The following is a 6000-nucleotide window of genomic DNA, read 5'->3' on the forward strand; positions in this document are numbered from 1 at the left end:
GCTCGCATGATGAATCTCTACTCCCCCAAGATTTTCCGTGGGGGTGGGGGGGTAATAAATTTTAGCAAACGAGGCCACCATGCTTTGCTCACCAGCATGGACGAGGACAATGACCGTGAATTGATGGAGCAGTTTGTCATTGTTCCCACTAGGGATATTATCCCGGCCACAACTTCATCTTTCCCGGAGTCCTGGACTCGTACACGTAAATTCAAAGTTTGTCTTTTTTTTTCCTGATAAAAGGTTGTTTCGTGTCGTTGATGATCCTTCTTCTTTTATTATCTTAGAAACTTGGTGGACACTATCAAGGGTTGAAGGCCCGGACCGGTGGGTTCAGAAGTATCTGGACATCACCATGCCCGAGACCCGCCAGTGAAAAGAGTTGAGCCCCAAATACGGATGAAGGGCTAATAATCATGGTAAGTTGACTCGTAAAACTGATTTTGCCCTCATTTCATTTTTGTGCCTAAGAAAATTGGTTAACCTCTCCTTTTGTTGGATGTAGGTCTCCCGCAGGGCTTTGTTACCATCCATGAAGAGGATGTTTTGGTTGATCCCTTGGAGGCTACAAGGTTGCTGGAGGAGGCTCTCACCCGAATAGGCGCCATCAGATTTGCATCCGGTGCACGTGCCTCTTCTCGAAGTCCCCGGCCGGAGGACAAACAACCAAAAAGGCGGTGTTCTTCTTTGACCGAGAGCAAGAATAAGAAAGTGAAAAAAATCACACCCGAGCCAGCCGCAACCATTGTGGTTATCGACGATGATAGGGAAGCCAGTGATAAAGGGGCTTCTCTACAAAAGAGACAACGACATTCATCAGCTCAACAAAATGCTCAATCTAAAGAGATTATAACCCCAACAGGGGACGATGCCCAAGCGCTCTATGAATAGTTTGACTTGGTGGAAAATGCCAATTCACCCTTTCCGGTCCTAGTTACTGCTCCTGGTACTATGAGGCTGAGTACCGGGCCTCTTCTGTCTTCGGTTGGTGAGCAACCAACAACCAGCACTGCATTCACCGCATATGTTTCTTATCCCACAACACCATCACACTTCATATCCTTCCATGTCGGCCATACCTTCATCACCAGCAACTGCTACATCATTCCCACCGGCCGCAGACACCCGAGAAGAGGATGTCCCTCCTCCTCAGTCCCGAGACTATGGGAATTTGGGGCACAACTATTCACCCATTTTGCAGATCACTAGAATAGGAGGAGTATCTCCCCATCAGTATCTACTGAGTGCCATATGCTGTCCCGATCGGTGAAACTCACCAATTACCTGAAGCTATTGGCTTCAGAGAAAGATAAGAAAAAAATACACTACCTTTCGGTGGAGTGTATGATAAATAATGCCATGCACAATGCAACAACGGTATGGTTATTTGTTCTATTTACTGCTTGTTTCTTTTTGATCCTCGATAAATAAAAGCTTAAGTCCAAGCGAGATCAACTGTTGTCTGAGAGGGATCAACTCGCAGTGTGCCTCTCGGTGTTAGAAGCAAAGGCCATCGTAGCGAGTGATCTCGAGGACCGACTACAACTTAGCGAATAGGAGGTGGTAACCCTTATCCAAGAAGCTTCTCAATTAAAAGTTCATTTCCAAGAAGCTAAGGCTAAGTGGTATGAAGTCCAAGATGCCGTGCTTGCTACTACTGAGTGTGAGACTACCTTAATTAAGCGAGTAAATAACTTGGAGGCAATCTTGAGTTCCAAGACTACAGAGGCAGTTGCTGCCGAGGAGAAGTGTGCCCAAATAGAGGATAGGTATAAGAGGATCATGGATCATAATAAGGTTCACATAACCAATATATGTGATCTTGATCTTAGCCTTAATGCCATGGGATCTGAGCAGGATGGCCTTCTGACTGAGGTCGATAGGCTCAAATCAGAACTTCAGCCCCCCGCGGATTCCCTCATCATCGAAAAAACACATTATATGTATAACATGAGGTGAAAAACCTTGGATGAAGCCAAAGATGGCGTCATTTATATTGACGATCAAATTACTAAGGCCCGAGATCTGGAGTCAATCGCTCGAAGACGCCTCCCGGCTCAGCCCGATGCAACTGATTCTTTTAATTCTGGTTCCAAGTTCTCGGGAACCGAGAAGAAACTTGAGGAGAATAATGATGAAGGCAAAGATCCCGAGCCGACGACAGATCCACCTACTTCTCTTGGGGGCACTGATGCTTCTCTTCCCCCGAGTTCCGGGGGCAATATAGTTTAGTTTTTTGCTTTCTTTTCCTTTGTTGTTTTCTTTTTGTATTTTTGTACTTGTGCTGCTTGGTTCGTTTGATAAATAAAAGTGCTTTTTGTTTAAGCATTGCACAAAGTTTACTTTTTGCGTTGAATTATGCAAGACTTCGGGTGCATTTTTCCCCGATAGCATTTGGGTTCCGGGCATAAACTCTTCCGGAACCAACCTTTTACTTTGAGGGTTTCATAAGAGAGGGCCCTCTTATGTTTACGGTGCTCTTGAAGAGGACGTCTCCCGTTCATTTCGGCACTAGCATTTGAAGTACTTGATTAATTTTCAAAGGATAAAATTGATTCATCATTTGGATAAGAAACAAGATAAAAATAAAAGGACTTGATTTTATTCTTTCTATCTTCAAAAGTACATAAGTATTTGTTTTGCTGAAATAAAAGGAATTGCTATTACTTGTGGCTAATTTGTACAACTTGTTTCTCTGGGGCTGGTTGTGCATTCCCCGGTCCCGATGAGATATTTTTATTCTCAGATTTCGTAGTCCGGTTTATAAGGCAATCAGATTGCCGTATTCTCATATCATTCCCCCCAGTGTTCGAATATGAAGGATGCCAATTGGAGCGCTGGAAGTCTTGTTCCTTTGAGGATTCCACTAGTAAATAGTTGGATAATCTTTGGTCCGGTAGCAAACTTCGTTTCCCGTTAGGAACTTTGCTACCAAGCCAAATATTATCTAACAACCCCTAGTGGCTTGTAGGGAAGGAGCACTCGTGAACGGTTGAATAACCTTTGGTCCGATAGCAAGCTTCATTTTCCATTAGGAACTTTGCTATCGAGCCAAATACTATCTAACCATCCTACAATGCCTTGTCGTTTTCATGCCTTGTCATTTACTTGTCTTATTTTTGCCGATGACATTTCCTTCGTAGTATGATTTTCGTTGTTGCCTCATTAAAAACCTTGCCAGAAAAAACTATCTGGGACAAAAACTGGACGAAAGAAAAAAAAGTGTAGCACCTACTTTCAGTATAAGCGGTACTCATCAACAATAATACCTTTTTAGGTGAGTCACGTTCGAGTTGCTCGGCAATTTGAGTCCATCTTGGTTTTCTAGTTCGTATGATCCTCTTCCATGTCGGACCCAGCTTTTTTGCGCTGAGCTCCCGGGTGTTTTGAGTCGCCTTTATTAAAACCAAGTCTCCCACTTTGAAATAGTGGAGATTGGCCCTTCGATTATAGTACCTTTCCATTCTTCATTTTTGGGCCACCTTCCTTATGTGCACTAAGTCCTTGCGTTTGTCAAGCACCTATAATTTGACTAGCAATGCTTCGTTGTTTGTTTCTTCGTCCGCCCCGGAAATACCTCAATGTTGGTTCTCCTACTTCCATTGGGATCAGAGAGAAATGCGTCTCTCCTATGCTTGACTTGGACGTTATCCGGTATGCCCATAACACTCCCGGTAATTCTTTGGGTTACTTGCCTTTGTCTGCTTCCAATCTTTTTTTGAGGTTTTGAATAATCACCTTATTTGTTGATTCCGCTTGGCCATTTGCGCTCGGGTGGTATGGCGAAGATGTGATTCTTTTGATTTTTAAGTCTTCAAGGAATTTTGTAACTATTGTGCCTATGAACTGTGGCTCGTTGCCACAGACGATCTCCTTCGGTATTCCGAACCGACAAATTATGTTCTCCCACAAGAAATCGACCACTTCGCGCTCGCTGATTTTCTGGTAAGGATGTGCTTCAACCCACTTTGTGAAATATCAGCTAAACTTAAGAGAAAACTTACCTTCCCGGGAGCTCGTAGCAACGACCTTATTATATCCATCCCCCATTTCATGAATCACTACGGGGATAATACCGAGTGCAGTAGTTCTGCCGGTTGGTGTACTAACGGCGCATGGCGTTGACTCTTGTCGTATTTCTGGACAAATGCCTTAGCATCTTGTTCCATCTGGGGCCAGTAGTATCCTATCCTAACTAATTTTAACACCAATTAGTATGTACCTAAATGATTTCAACAAATTTCTTCATGAACCTCTCTTATCACGTAATTAGTTTCAGAGGCGCCTAAGCATCGGGCCAACAAGCCTTGGAATGACGTTATGTATAATTGTCCTCCCCATAAGTTGTAACGAGTTGCTTTGGTGTGGAGTGCCCGAGATGCCTTTAGGTCTTCGGGAAGCGTGCCAATCTCATGGTAGTCGATGATTTCATTTCTCCAGTCCTAAACCAAGTTGGTTGTATTTACTTTATAATAACCATCCACATCTAGTACCGAGTGCATAAGCTGTAAGACTGTACCGAAATCTGATCCCTTCATTTTCGTGGACGAGCACAGATTGGCCAATGCATATGCTTCCACATTTTCCTCTATCGGGATATGAGTAATTGACCATTCCTTGAATCGTGCAAGTAGCTTTTGAACCTTTACCATATATTGTTGCATGCATTACTCATTGTTAGTCAATTGGGAATTGCATTTGATTTCAATGACCTTGGAGTATAGTCCTCGGGCCAGTTCCAGTCCTGTAATCAAAGCCTTATACTCGGCTTCATTGTTAGTCAAGGGAGTAATTTTTATGGCATGTCTTAAAACTTATCCTGAGGGCATGATTAAGACTACCCCGAGCTCGAAACCTTTCACGTTAGAAGCTCCGCCCGTGAACAAGGTCCAAACTCGTGATGTCGTTTCCAACACCATCATCGCTTCCTTTGTGGCCATAGGCAACAACCCGGGACTGAAATTGGCCACGAATCGACCAAAACTTGAGTGTAGTGCTGGGTTTGTATTCGATATCGAATTCACGAATTTTGACTGTCCATTTGGCCAATCGACCTGAAAACTCAGGTTTGTGAAGGATATTCAGCAAGGGGAAAGTTGTCACCACCGTTATTGGGTGGCATTGAAAATAAGGCCTAAGCTTTCGAGCAGCGTCTACGAGAGTTAAGGCCAGTTTTTCGAGGTGTGGATAACGCGTTTCCGACCCTGATAAAATTCTACTAACATAATAGATATGATATTGCATACCTTCGTCTACCCAGACTAGAACGACACTTACCGCCACCTCCGAGACTACTAAGTATATTTGTTACACCCCATATTTTTGTACGTGAGAGTACATCATAAGTCAATTGATGTAAGCTCAGAAATGAGATCGTCTTTGAAAGTACATAATGTAAGTTAATCATGTTACCTTGGAGGTTACAAATCTTTAAGATCATGTATAACAACTACCAAGGGGGGTGTAAGGCTTAAGAGCTATGCAAATTGAAGAAAATAAGTTTCGTTGAATGTCGACAAGTTAGAAATGTTATAACATGTACTTTTGGGGTAATACTAGGGTTCTTAACATGATAAGGAGGTTATGTTATAAGTTATTTTAGTCGTATGATAGTCGTGTGTTACATTTTGAAGTCAAGCGAATTTTGGAACAAAAGTTGGCAAAGGCCATCACAAGTTACATTCATAATGTGCGGAATATTAGGTCAAATGTAGGAGAGATTTTCTCCTAATATAATTGGATTTACAGGATTATCCACATATCAAATTGAATATATACGAGTCTAGTTTCTAACGCATTAAAACGTTCATCGATGCAATATCGGAGCAGAGAGATATTTGTCGTTTCGCGAGACTGCGCAGACTGCATAAGTGACAAGAAGGTGGGTCACTAAAGCTTTTTGAGCAATATCTTTCGTATATTATATGATGTCTTTTTGGGACATATTATATACCCAATTGAAGGTATTGTAATATAGTTTCCAATGCTTTTAACCGTTCA

Source organism: Nicotiana tabacum, chromosome 19 (genome assembly GCF_000715075.1).
Source record: "Nicotiana tabacum cultivar K326 chromosome 19, ASM71507v2, whole genome shotgun sequence".
Lineage (NCBI taxonomy): Eukaryota > Viridiplantae > Streptophyta > Magnoliopsida > Solanales > Solanaceae > Nicotiana > Nicotiana tabacum.